The sequence below is a fragment of the Lepidochelys kempii genome, chromosome 9, assembly GCF_965140265.1.
Source record: "Lepidochelys kempii isolate rLepKem1 chromosome 9, rLepKem1.hap2, whole genome shotgun sequence".
In the NCBI taxonomy this organism is placed as follows: Eukaryota; Metazoa; Chordata; order Testudines; family Cheloniidae; genus Lepidochelys; species Lepidochelys kempii.
This window is the reverse complement of record NC_133264.1, coordinates 9,870,514-9,885,261: the sequence shown is the minus strand read 5'-3', so window position 1 is coordinate 9,885,261 and position 14,748 is coordinate 9,870,514. Positions and strand designations below refer to the sequence as shown.

Below are 14,748 nucleotides of genomic sequence, written 5' to 3'. Positions count from 1 at the left end.
CCTGAGAAGGACAGCAGAGGGAAGGCCCAGAAAAACAATCACCAATAAGAAGCGCTTACCTCAGATGTGAAATTCACGTAATATATATAATGTCTCCCTTTAGTAGCTGTCCTGAGGAGCTGCAGATACTTTAGGAAATGTTCATTATGTTCCAGCAGCAGTGCTCACACTGACATAGGCACTAAAGTAGATATAACTCATGCTTTTCACATCATGGAATCTATGATGTCAAAACCGCCCCTGAAAAAGCTACCTAGGTGGGCTCCCCATCACAGGGGTTCCTTAGTGAAGGGAAAGATGCTCAGTGAAAACCCAAGGTTTCATGACACAGTATTGAAACGAACTGCTCAGAGCTCCCTAGCAGGATATATGCACTCAGACTTAACAAGAAAAAGGGTATCGCAGATGAGTTTTCTCTGAATCCTCCCCTTCCCCCCATAAAGGAACCAACATTCTAAATTCATAAGTTTGGGCAAGTAAAACGCCTGTTAAATTTCTTGCTTTTTAAAATGAATATAGATCTTTTGAAAGGTGGCAACCTTTTTAAATTCTGGGATGGTGGGTGGACTCCACAAAGAAAGGCTCGCTCCCTCAGAGGAGGGCGAACCCACAGAACCCAGAACTTACCCAAGTCTGGGGGACAAAAAGTGAAGATCAGTAAGGGGGACATGGGTCATTAGGGTCAACAGCCCTGCAGAATGAAGAACTCTATTTATCCTCTCAACAAACACAGCACAGAGCTTCCCCAGCATTGGCCCACCAATATGCCACAACCCCAAACTGCAGGGAACACCGGTAGGGATGGGATGATAATTCAGTTTCCATCCTTGACCACTTTGCTGAAACCACCAAGCAGGGTGCTAGTTGCGGAAGTGGTTGTCCATGGACTCTTGTCTACTAGGAAGGGCACTGGGATTCATGCCTCATTTCACATAGGTATCTGTGCTGCTCTTGGATGGTAACTATTTCCAGAGCTATGCTGCTCTTGATGTGGAAGGTCTGGCTGTGACAGGATGAATTCCTAGAGTCACCGTAACGTTGCACTGCTGAGCACTGTACTCTTTATAGATGGATGTGACTGCCAAACGAGGCCCAGGGGGACAAGTTCAGTGTAAATGAAAATACTGCTCTCTGCCCAGCTTTGAAATGGGAACATCAAACAGAATGAACAAATGCTTTCTTCTTCCTTAAACCCATTTGTCACTGCTTGTATGGCCAGCAATGGCCACATGGCATCCTGTCTCTGGCACTGTCTTAGGGAGTGGTGGCAGCAAGGAGGAGAACACATGAGAAACTGAAAGACCCCATGACAGTCCATTCAAATGGGCCATCCTGCTGGTGCCTGACAGGATAGCGCTGGGCAGGAAGCCATACTGCAGCATACACCGCTGATCCGTTGCAAAAGAGCAGGAAGCAGCCATGGCTATTGCATGCCACAAGCAGCAGCATGTGCCACTAGCTGGCTAGGGGTCAGCCATTCCCCTTACTTGTTAAACCACAAACCCTTTTGGGTTGTGGGGATAATTGATACCAGCCAGTTCAGGAGCACATCTGCCTGGCCAGTGTTTGTATGGGCCCCAGGTTTAGTAAAGCGCTTAAGCATACACATAAATTGCCCTCTGCAGGACTTAAGCCTGTGATTAAATGATTTGCTGAATCTGGATCTAGAATTCCAATCTGCATGCTGTGCATTGGGAAGATTATTATTATAAATGATCTTTTATTTTCAGGCAAAAATCTGCAAAACTCCAGATTTTTCATACAATTCCATCAGTGTCTGAGTCAAAATGTAATTCAACTCCAATCTACACCCCAAATATTGTAATGATTTTGTTTAAAATATTTCACATAGCCCAGCAGGATTAGCTGTAGGATCTCTCCTGTTGACAAATATTTTCACTCTTTAGGCTCTGAGATCTTAGGAATTGTTCTAGAAGCCATAATGCGGTGGGGAGGTGGGGGGGGGATGTTAATTTGAGTATAGATCCCTTGTTGAATAGATCCAGTAGGCAACACTGCCTGCTGTGGGAAACTGTCCTGCTTCTTGGTTAAGATTTGGTTCTGTCAGAAATGCCTGTATAGATTTCCCCACAGAAAGAACAGAGTATTCCCCTGCGTGTGAATAAATCCAGCTCAGATGTACTAATTTTTTCTTCACTAAATACCATTTCCAGTGCAGTGAAAGTATCTTTACTACCATACTTTCTAACCCTGTATTCGATGTATTGGGGGATTTTTGCCTGGAAGAAATTTCTCTGATTTTTCACTAGATGGTGCTTTAATATCTCTTTACTGAATGACAGTGCTTTTTGGATTTTTTTTTAAGATGGAAATTCAGTCACACTTAGAAAGAAGTGAGCAGCTCAACTACTTCTACAGCAGTAAGTCTCCGTGGCCTCTGCTAATAATATTATTTTGCTTCACTGAAAATGGCAACAGCCCAGAGCAACAACTGTTGTCCTAGCTGGGTGGAAGGGGAAATTCCTATATATGCTAATGAAAACTCATAGAAGAATTCCTGAACTCATGTATTTATTCTTGGAGTATAGCCAAAGTACGTGTTATGAAGCAGTTTGTGGCAACATACTGTCCCTGATTTTTAAGTTTGCAGGATATCTGTGCTCCAGAATAACTTCCAGCCCTTATGGTTGAGAAGAGAATTATCAGCATTCCTACTCACAGACATAACACCTCCATGGTATCTGGAGACAGCGCTGCACTGATCTGCACCTCTGGCACCCCTGCTTTCTCTCCACTTGTCCTTTTGTCAATGTGTTCTGTGACCTACCCCTCCAGCCAGAACACTTCTCCAGACCCATCCCCTTCTGGGGTATCAAAAGTCTAATGTAATACATTCCAATCAACCATAAACAAAAAATATCCTTCTGCCCCTTTGTTGCCTGCGTCCTGTCTGTGACTTTTACTAAAAATACCCATGACAAAATCTTGGCCTTTCTTATGAGGCCCAGGTTTCTCATCATCTATCAGTCACTGCACAGTTGGGGAGTGTCTAACTTTTTTTTTTCCCTTCTCTGGCAGGTGATGGGGGAACCCCATCACAAGAACTTCCAAAATATGAACAGAATATAAACTGATGACTGAGACTACAGACAGCTTGAAACAACAGCAGTGAAAGAAATATGAACTCCTACGATTCATCTTGATGTGTGTTGATGCTGAGGCCTAATGATGGCACTCCAGATGTTAACATTCTCAGCGGTTTCAAAGCTGATCATTTTAGCAGACTCATGAGGGTAACAAATTTCCCCATTAAGTCTGGATGTTCTGGCGAGGTGTATCAGAATAACTGGTCACGGTCACGTTTTGCTGCAAGGAGAGGGAATGAGGGATTCAACTACTACGTCATATTTAAAGTCACACCTACAACTGCCCATAAATGGAGAAAGAAAAATCACCCCTTTCTCAAGTGCCAAAAACCAAAACGTAGATCCACACCTTCCGGTCCCCGCTCCAGCTGTCAAAACTGCCAATGTTTCCCCCATAGCTTCTATGCATTTCCAAGAGCATAATTCCATAGTGTTCTAGAAGGAGAAACGGGGACTGCAGAAGGGGGAATACACAGTTAGTGTTTCTATCAGTGATAGATGAGAAATCCTGAGCTGCAGAGGGACTTCAGTGTGATGGAGGGAAAAATAGACTCATTCTACCAAATCTACACCTCAGGTACCACGTGGGTGGGGATGGGGTTGGGGATGAGAATTGAACGCCACATTTCCTAATGAACTTACACGGGTGAAAAATGTGACCGCTGCAGTCTGATGTGGGTGACATTTAAGAGCCTGTTTACCCAGTTAAAACTTCCTTCTGCTCAAGAAGTTGTTTCCCCCCCATATGCGGCACAGCTAAACAGCTTGGGAAAGGCACTTTTGTTTTAACACTGCAGAGAGATGATGATGATATTATGTGGTGGTGTTGACAGTGCTTAATTTGTGGCAGTTCATAGCCCCAGCATCTCATGGCTCGGCAGTTCATAGCCCTGGCACCTCTGGGCTTGCCGCATCCGTTATGAAAGTAAAAAAATTACTTCAGGCTCGGCACCTAATTGCTTGAGCCCCGGCCCCTCTTTCCTTACAAACTGAGCACTAGGTGTTCTAGAATCAGTTGTATGTGACCGATTGTCACAGAAGACCCATAAAAGAGTCTGTCCAGTGCCCAGTTCAACGGGACCATGACCTAACTTTATTATAGTAATACAAATGATAAATAATAACAAAATAACTAGATAGTGCACAGGTCAAGTATATTTCTTCAGGAAATCTGAGACGGCAAATAATATTTCCAGTCTATTTTGTTCTAAATTTAAGCTACAGACACTAGACAGCCCAACAGCCAAAATTCAACCTGCCCTTCAAGCTGAATTCCAGACTTTCATGAGGTGTGTTTTTGTTTTTGTTTTAAACAGAAAGACCCTGCCTTCCTACCGAACAGGTGAAATGTTAAGGCCTCAGGTGAATGCAGTGAACATTCTGTTGTAAGAGAGGGTTGTATATTCTGCCTAAGACTGCATCTAAGATTTATCGTCCAAAATAACGTCTGACATCCTTGAGAGCACCAGAGCGTCTGAGATTTGTAAGCTGTTCACCTTTGTTCCTTCTGTGTATACCAGCATAGCTCAACTTGGGTGTCATTTTTCAGACTCTGCTTGCAAAATGCTTATTTGTGCTTGTTGAGTCTGAAATGATCTGCCTGCTTTGTGCAACTCTTCCCAGTTAAGGGCATTCTCAATTAAATGGCTTCCATTACATGAGCTTCTTGGATGTACTGATTTACAGTGATTAATAATGTATTCTGGGAACTGCCCAAACTGATGGATGAGCCTTTAAAATCCAGCCTCTGCCCTGATCTTTAGTCAAGCAAGTTCTCCTCTGTGGCTTTTTTTTTCCCCTCTTATTTTCTCGTCTCATATTGAAATCATTTATTTGGTCATAAAAGCTAACGATGGTATTGCTCGCTCATTGATCAGCTGATTTATAACTAATAGACTGCCAGTTTCCAGTGTCTCCTAAACTGTTCTGGAAAAGTATAACTTTGCAGCTGGACTGAAGGAACAGAAAACAATGTCACTTGAGGAAAGCAATGCAGTATTGATAAAGGGGTGATTTCTAATATGGATCGTTGTATAGGGGGGAAAGGTTGATTGGAAGCCTATAATGTAAAGATCTGACTGACCTCTTGCTTACATTGTCATAGCTCCTTTGTCAAGGGCACCTGCAGAGTTGGTTGCTGCACCGGAAAGGAGAGAGGAAAGTTATCCCAAGGTAATTCAGAAACAAACATGTATCACAGTTTCAGGGACATTCTTTAAAGTGGCTGCTTTGCATTTATAGAACCCACTTCCCAGGGAAAAATACTTGAACAATCTTGATTCAGGGTGGGATTTTTCAAAAGCACCTCAGTGGTTATGTGCCAAACACCCATGGAAAGTCAATGGGGCTTACGCACTTCTGAAAATCCCACCCTCAGTCTCACAACCTTCCTAACAGGGACCCACAGCCAAAACCAGACACAGTTCATTGCCCCCAGCTGATTCAGCAAATGAACCTAGCCTCCTGGTTGTGCCTGCTGGAGTCCTCAGCCATTCTTAAGGGCCTGCAGCAAGCCTGGATCCCTGGCTACTCAATGGCATTCTATGCCTCTAGCTATGTTTCTGGTCTTGTTCCTGTTTCCTCCTTGCTCCCAGTTCTTGTTCCTGGCTCCTGCCCCGGCTCTGGCTGATTCTCTGGTTTTGAGTCTTAGCTCTGGCTTCCTCCCTGGACTTGGTATTTGTTTCCAGACCTGTGGCTTCTGCTTTCCAGCTCTTGACTCTGGCTCATTCCCTGGGTTTAGTAACTCCAATCCCGATTTGGGTTTGGGCCACTAGGCCTGGTCACCCCTGTTCCAACCAGTAGGCCACCCTCCTATCTTGAGCATTAGGCAAGGCCACTGACAGCCTGGTCCTTAACACTCCCCAACAATGAGATAGGTAGGGATTGCCAGATCTATTTTACAGATGGGGAAACTGAGGCACGTAGGCCCAATGATTTGCCTATGGTCACACACAAAGTCAGTGGCATAGATAGAACGGAACCCACGGGTTCTCACTTTGTTCCCTGATATAATCCTTGCACATCACTCCTTCTCACAAGAAAATATTTTTATTCTTTTAAACAAATCTTCCATTATCTCCCAATAGCATCACTAATATCCACCAAGCTACAATTGTATTTTACATCCGTTGCCTGCCTTTCTGAACCAGTGATAATTTCCCAAAAGATTGTCAATTTACAGCATGGAAATTATTTAAAACATTTAGGATGTGTCAATTTTGTTGCAAACAACCCATGAAAATAAACAGAACTGAAGGGACCTAAATCAAAGATCTGGACTTGAAAGGATAGAATTGCTTCCAGTCATCTACCTGGAAGGAGGGATATTTGATAGCGTTTCCTCTGCTCTGCCACCTGGTTAAGGATAAATAAGTGAGTAACACAGCCTTTGTGGTACAGCTAATTACCTTATATGTTAGTTCATTCTTGTGAGCTGGTTATAGCTGGTAACTGTTTCCAAGCTATTCAGTTGTGTTCTGATGGGCAGCTGCAGTGAATATGAGAAATAGGCTTGGAGGGCACTAGGTTTCACCAGCTTTTTTTATCCCCCTGAAGTTGACTTGCTGAACCCTTCTCCTTTTTTGAGAATTTTTTTTTCCTAGAATGGAGATTCCTCCAAAAGCCCCAAGCAAACTGACAAAAGGGACTGCCTGCCCAGAGTAAAGGATGATGAGGAACTGCACTTGTGCAAGAACAGGTCGGAGCACTAATTGAGTCTACGTTACAATTCCTTGCCTGCTCTCCCCACCTTGATCTTGGAGGAAGTAAGGGTTGCATTTGTAAATGTATTTAGGCAACTAAAGATGGATAGAGGCACCTAGGGGGATTTTCAAAAGTATCCAACTTCATCTTTAGACACCTAAATTTCTGGCCCCAAGTTACTTTGCCCTCTTTCATGGAGCCACCTACTTCCCCTTGTGCACCCAGCCAGCTCCTGGGGCTGGAAGGTCAGATGAGCAGAGCCAGGGCTCCTCCCTTTCTTCCTCTGACTTACTTGTATCAGTCAAATAGCCTATGCTTTTCCCACTGCAGAGTCACAATATGAGCACATCCAATCAGAGGAATAAGGCAGGGCCTTACTGCCTTGTGCAATCAGGTAAGGGCTGTGACAATCTCTTACTTGAGGAGGGAGGGAATATTCCATGCAAGTGAAGAGGACATAACTATAGTAAGAGGGACAAATACAAACAAAGCCACATGGTTCCTCTTTCTCCCAACCCCTCTGTGCAAGGGCATAGTTTGAAAAATATCAATCTGCCATATAATTGTAAGATGAGTATTGTCAATGGTCATCAGCATGTCCTGATGCTTACATTGTCACATCATCTCAAGATATTACCATATTGATGATGGGCAGTTCCAATGGGGTGCTATTTATGTGTGACAAAAGTGACCTTGAGACTTGTAAACCACCAGGTTTGGTAAGGTCACTTGCAAAACCTGGAGTGAGGGCAACCCTTAATTTATAGGATCTGGACCCTCTACCAGAATAGTGGTTATTGCTAAATGTTGTACAATCTAACTGGAGAAAATGCATATAATATCAAAGTAATTTTTAAAAACTTCCCATTTTTGTACCAAAAAAGCCATGTTTTAAAGGTCTTATATACATACAGATAAAGGAAAACAATAGTACCTGTAAATTTGGTTATGATGGCCCCAGGTAGATTTCAGCAACATCAAACTGCATTCTGCTAGCTAATTATCATTGCTATTAAACATCTATCTTAGTGCAAAATACAGTTTAGGAGCTTTAGGGCTCAGACTAATCAAGAAGCAAGATTAACCACTGACGCAGGTCATCTTTTCCATAATTCAGTTAATACAAAGCTGCTACTCGTTGCTTTTTACCACACAATAGTTTATATTGGAAAAAATAAAAGGATATTCTCCGGTCTGAAATACTGGAGTAATTACATTTTTATTACATGGGGATCAGTCCCTGTATACCCATTCCATTGCAAACAAACTAGCTGTATAGAGGACAGAGAATTAGATTAAATCCAATGATGTATCTTCTAGGTTATACCTTTTATAAAAAGTGCTACATGGTTCCACCTTAAGTGCTCAACACATTGAAGTAACATTGAAAACATTATGTATTTGTATTACAGTAACACTTACACCAGACAATTGTGCTAAGCAATGTACAAATATATAACACATAGTCCCTGCCCCAAAGATCTTACAGTCTAAGAATTGGACAAAAGGTGGATCTAACAGACAGATGGGGAGCAACGACAGTGCAAGCTTCTCCATGCTGCCTTAACCAATGTGCCTCAACTGTGCAGTGGAGCCTCCCAGCCATGAGGTGTCTTGATACTCTTCATTCATGCGTAAAGCAAAGGAGGACTTGTGGCACCGTAGAGACTAACAAATTTATTTGAGCATAAGCGTTCGTGCGCTACAGCTCGCTTCGTCGGATGCTTAGTCTCTAAGGTGCCACAAGTCCTCCTTTTCTTTTTGCAAATACAGACTAATGTTGTACCAATAAAATAAAAACCAGCAGGATCTTATTAAAGGGAAAAAGGCAAAATACCACATTTATTGTGAATACAGAAAGAATCATAGTAAGCAGTTAGTTATAGCTATAACATTCCATTCAATCTCATATTTATTCACACATTCATTCATACAAACACACACACACACACACACACACACAGGTTCTGCAAGGTTGTTATCATAGTTACCAGCCTTAGAGTTGCTCATGCCAAGCCACTGGCCAGGTGGCCTGGACATGAGGAGGGAGCAGGGCCTTGTCAGATGCTCATCTGATGCTCCTGGAAGTTGGTTTGCAGAATCAGACCCCAAAGTTCTCACTTTTTAGAGTCTATTTTTATAGGAATTTCTTCCTATGCCAGTCTATGGGAATTGCTTCATCATGCTGTTGCTGAATCAATCAGCAGATAGCACATTCCTGACGGCTCCAAGATGTTATCTTGTTCTTTGGTTCTCCCATCCTTGAGGCTGTTGGGTGGATTCCAGTCTGCCCTCCGGGGGGTCCTCTGGTTATTTCCACTTGACGCCTTCTTCAGCCGATGGACACTGGATTCTTAGGCTGGCACCTCCCTGATCATTCAGTTATTATCCACACCAAGCATCCATCCACATACATCCTCTATCTCTATTTTAATCACAATGGTTAATACAACAAAAGGGCAGGGAGTCTCTGGGTGCTGTTTCTGTTGTTAGAGTATTGCTTTGAGTCTCTCGCTCTGTGAATTGCTTTGAGAACAGACTCTGTCTTAGAATGTACTAACACAGTTAGCAGCTTGCAAGTTTCACACATAGAGGGAGAGAAAGTACCAAAAACCAAGAGACCTCTTAATTAGTAATACCCTGGAATTTAAACTCTGGGGAATCAAATTCATTTGTGATTTTAATACAGAACTTCTTTAATATGATCCAACACTAACACTACTGTGAAACCTTTCATTCATGCTTGTATCTCTTTGATGGGAGTGCCAGTTGTAACAAGGACGTGGGACTGAACCTAGGACATGACGCTGCAAACCCTTGTTCGCTTGAATATTCCCATGGAACTGAATGGAACTACTTACTGGCCTACAACCTCAGCTGGATTCATACCCTTAACCAGGACATGAAAGGGTCTGGATCCCATTACCAGTTCTCTGAGCCATCTATTCTTCCAGCCTTTCGCTGTTATGAGACTGTTCTCCACGCTAATAGATCACAGAAATGAAGAATGAATTTGCAATAAGTCAAGCATTTCTAATTTCTTATGTGTTCTGCTTTTCTGATTTGAAAGACCATTACAATCTACTTCAGAAGTTGTTGTTGCATCCATACTAGAGACCCAGTGAGTCACACAAAAAGCAACTGTACTATTTGTATAGGTTCTTCATATTATGAAAAATATTCTTACAAGCTCAAACTTTTTATTATTCAGTTTTTTGTAAATCATTACTAATTGATCTTTATGAACTGATTCTCCTCTCATTTCCACTGGTATAAATCCAGAGTAGCTCCATCTAAACCAATGAAGCAGATCCTCAACTGGTGTAAATCAGCAGAGCTCTGTTTTTTGGTGTTTTTTATTTTGTCTTTTGTTTTGAGGTATGCTAGTTTACAATAGCTGAAGATCTGGCCTGACAGCATTATACCTGTGCAATACCATTGTGAGAGGAGAATCAAGCCCCTGAATACAGTCAGCATTGACACTCACAAGATTAGGGAGTAATTCACACTCTTCTTGAATTACTCAAACAGGTATTTTAATACCCTCTTTGTCTAGTTTAAATAGCATTAAGGTTGTGACCCTAACTGACAAAAGCAAGGAAGTTCAGAGTTAACATTGTCGTTAACTTCCCCTGAGTTGGAAAGATGCCTCCATGACACAGCAGTGTAATCTAAGGACACAGAGGCAGCCGTAGGTGTTTACTTCTTTTTGCTTATGACTGTATAGATCTCTGATGTTTGTATAAAATAATAGACTTGGTTTTGCTTGTGAATTATAACCCATAAACTGATGTTTGAAATGGACTCTTGTGCAGAGGGCCAGATTCTGATGCCAGTTTCATTACACAGTGAAACTACACTGGATTTATATTGGTGTAACTGAGACTAGAATTGGGCCTGATACCTCATTCCTTGGACACCAAAACCTCCCATTGATTATTTTTGTGGGACTTCTGGGTGTGCAAGGAATACATGATTAGGCCCTAAATCTAATTAACTTTCCAATTACTTGATCTAGAGTTATTTTTAGTTTATCCTGACCTACCTGTATTGTCACTCTGTTTACAGTGCTTTGATAAAATAATTCAATCAGATGTGCAATTACACAGCATAATCCATAAAGTAGTATCGTGTGTAATAACACATGCACAGCCGATCAGATAGTTGACCAGTGAGCAACCATCTTCTTCATTTGTGGTTGTTAAACTTGTCATATGCAACTTTGGATAATGTTACATTGTGTTGCATAACTCGGGAATAAAAACAAACGAACAAACTCCCCATTGCAATAATACACCTTAATGTTTATATGCAGTGTTGTTATAGGCGTGTTAGTCCGAGGATACTAGAGAGACAAAGTGGGTGAAGTAGTATTTTACTGGACCAACAAAGAATAAAGAAGTGGTCCAATAAAAGATACTACTTCACCCATCTTGTCTCTCTCTTAGATTTATTGCTTCTAACCACCTTCACTGTATGTTGTTTGAAGTGCAGAAGAAAGAGTAAGAAAGGTGCATATTCAAAAATAGTACCTCAGCTAACAGAGCGGATCCCTGCCTGCCACATCTTCTTACTTTCCTGAAAAATGCAAGATGACAAATGTCAGACTGCAAAGCCAGCACAGATGTCGGCGCACTCTGGATTCTGTTGTACCTTCTGAATCGTTCACTGAATTGCCAAAAAGGGACTTTCAATTATTACCAGCAGGAGAGTGGGGTGGAGGGAGACAAAACCTTTTCTAGTGATAAACACCCATTTTTTTTCATGGTCTGTGTGTATAAAAACATCATCTGTATTTTCCACAGTATGCATCCGATGAAGTGAGCTGTAGCTCACGAGAGCTTATGCTCAAATAAATTGGTTAGTCTCTAAGGTGCCACAAGTATTCCTTTTCTTTTTGCGAATACAGACTAACATGGCTGCTACTGTGAAACCTGTCAATAGAAGTTATGTGCCTAGCCTGCTTTGGTGCTCTGTAAACCCTATTAGGCACCTTTGGCTTCTAAATACTTTTGTAAAGCTGGATCTTGATCCTGCATTTGCTGAAGTCATTGGTAAATTGAAGAAATATTAGCAAGACAGGTTGCAGAGTAGCAGCCGTGTTAGTCTGTATTCGCAAAAAGAAGAGGAGGACTTGTGGCACCTTAGAGACTAACTAATTTATTTTGAGCATAAGCCTTCATGAACTACAGTTCACTTTATCGGATGCATAAAGTGGAAAATACAGTGAGGAGATTTATATACACACAGACCATGAAAAAATGTGTGTTTATCATACACATTGTAAGGAGAGTGATCACTTAAGATGAGCTATTACCAGCAGGAGAGAGGGGTGGGGGGAGAGGAAACCTTTTGAAGTGATAATCAAGGTGAGCCATTTCCAGCACATTTCCAGGAGTTAACAAGAACGTCTGAGGAACAGTGTGGGGGGGGGGGGGGAAGGGAGGGGAGGAATAAACAAGGGGAAATAGTTTTACTTTGTATAATGACTCAACCACTCCCAGTCTTAGTATTATAACATTCATAAACCAGTTGGAGAACACTTCAATCTCTCTGGTCACTCGATTTCTGACCTAAAAGTGACTATTCTTCAACAAAAAACCTTCAAAAACAGAGTCCAATGAAAGACTGCATGTCATAAATATAAAGGGAAGGGTAAACCCCTTTGAAATCCCTCCTGGCCAGAGGAAAAAAACTCCTCTTACCTGTAAAGGGTTAAAAAGCTAAAGGTAACCTCGCTGGCACCTGACCAAAATGACCAATGAGGAGACAAGATACTTTCAAAAGCTAGGAGGAGAGAGAGAAACAAAGGGTCTCGGTCTGTCTATATGCTGTTTCTGCCGGGGATAGACCAGGAATGGAGTCTTAGAACTTTTAGTAAGTAATCTAGCTAGGTATGTGTTAGATTATGATTTCTTTAAATGGCTGAGAAAAGAATTGTGCTGAATAGAATAACTATTTCTGTCTGTGTATCTTTTTTGTAACTTAAGGTTTTGCCTAGAGGGATTCTCTATGTTTTGAATCTAATTACCCTGTAAGGTATCTACCATCTTGATTTTACAGAGGTGATTTCTATTTACTTCTATTTCTATTAAAAGTCTTCTTGTAAGAAAACTGAATGCTTTTTCATTGTTCTCAGATCCAAGGGTCTGGGTCTGTAGTCACCTAGGCAAATGGGTGAGGCTTTTTACCAAACCTTGTCCAGGAAGTGGGGTGCAACGTTTTGGGAAGTATTTTGGGAGGAAAGACGTTTCCAAACAGCTCTTCCCCAGTAACCAGTATTTGTTTGGTGGTGGTAGCGGCCAATCCAAGGACAAAGGGTGGAATATTTTGTACCTTGGGGAAGTTTTGACCTAAACTGGTAAAGATAAGCTTAGGAGGTTTTTCATGCAGGTCCCCACATCTGTATCCTAGCGTTCAGTGTGGGGAAGGAACCTTGACACTGCTGAATTGGAATTAATTTGCAAATTGGATACAATTAACTTAGGCTTGAATAGAGACTGGGAGTGGTTGAGTCATTATACAAAGTAAAACTATTTCCCCTTGTTTATTCCTCCCCCCCACTGTTCCTCAGACGTTCTTGTTAACTCCTGGAAATGTGCTGGAAATGGCCCACCTTGATTATCACTTCAAAAGGTTTCCTCTCCCCCCCACCCCACTCTCCTGCTGGTAATAGCTCATCTTAAGTGATCACTCTCCTTACAATGTGTATGATAAACACACATTTTTTCATGGTCTGTGTGTATATAAATCTCCTCACTGTATTTTCCACTTTATGCATCCGATGAAGTGAGCTGTAGCTCACGAGAGCCTATGCTCAAATAAATTGGTTAGTCTCTAAGGTGCCACAGGTACTCCTTTTCTTATTAGTATGACAGAACACCACTCAATTTTCAGATCCCCAGGCTGAATTCTTATCTATATTTAAACATACAAACACAAAAAGAACATTATTAAGTTTATGAAGCCAAGCCCTCAAAAGTTAGGAAATGGCAGAATTCAGGTTGCCTGTGTAACCTTCGTTTGGTCTCTTGTGTATATGGATTATGATGTGATCTTTAAGTACATGATCACAGGACCCCGGCCTCATTCAGAGCACAGGAACAAAAAGGTCACCAGAAATTTTTAACAAAGGAAAAACAATGTATTTTTCTTAGCTTTTTCTTGGAAACAGCTGAACTGTTTGGCTGAAATTTTCCAAAAATTTCAGCATGAAACAGACACCTGGCACAGGAAGTTCACCCTCAAACTGTTAAAGTTTGGCAAAGTAATAAGCAACTGTAAACAGGGTCTTATAATGGGAAGTGTCGGGCAAACCTTAATTGATGGAGCTACCTTCTCTGTCTCTAATAGGTACTTATGAAGCCCGCCTCTCACTATAGATAGTCTGAACACTGAGTTTACAGGTCTGGTGATTACAATAAACAGCTTTTGCTTTGTAAAATGGGCTCTTTTTTTATCTGGAGATCATTGTAAGAAAATAAGGGCCAAAGGTACATAAGCTAAAATTTTAAAATTAAGCACACAGGTCCCAATTCAGCAAAGCACTTAATCATGTACTTAAAGTCAAAGTCAGTGGTATTTAACCATGTGCTGAAAGTCATTCACTTTACTGAGTCAGGGCCTTAAATCCATATTTAGGTATCTAAATTAATAATAATTAAGACCAACCTCTTATATAAAACTTTTCATCAGTGGATCTCAAAGTGCTTTATAGAGGTGGTCAGTATCATATCCCTATTTTACAGATGGGGAAATTGAGGCAGAGAGTGGTGAGTAACCTGAGATTCTACATATGCTTATGTTAACATCAAACCTAGATCCTGTTGATGGAACACATTCCAGAAGACTAAACTACAGTGATGTGAAGTGGCTGAAACCTCAGTCACTGGGAGCTGTAATAAGCCAGCACAGGCCGAAAAGTAATTGTAGCCAAAGC

General features: G+C 41.5%; 1 long non-coding RNA gene across 1 annotated transcript; it reads left to right on the top strand.

The window, feature by feature from the left end:
- Positions 1 to 2,325: 2,325 nt before the first annotated feature.
- LOC140917135 (uncharacterized) lies at positions 2,326 to 5,280 on the top strand. Its single transcript, XR_012160712.1, has 4 exons — positions 2,326 to 2,381; positions 3,040 to 3,254; positions 4,424 to 4,590; positions 5,212 to 5,280. It is a non-coding gene; the product is annotated as an uncharacterized lncRNA (long non-coding RNA).
- The last annotated feature ends 9,468 nt before the right edge of the window (positions 5,281 to 14,748 follow it).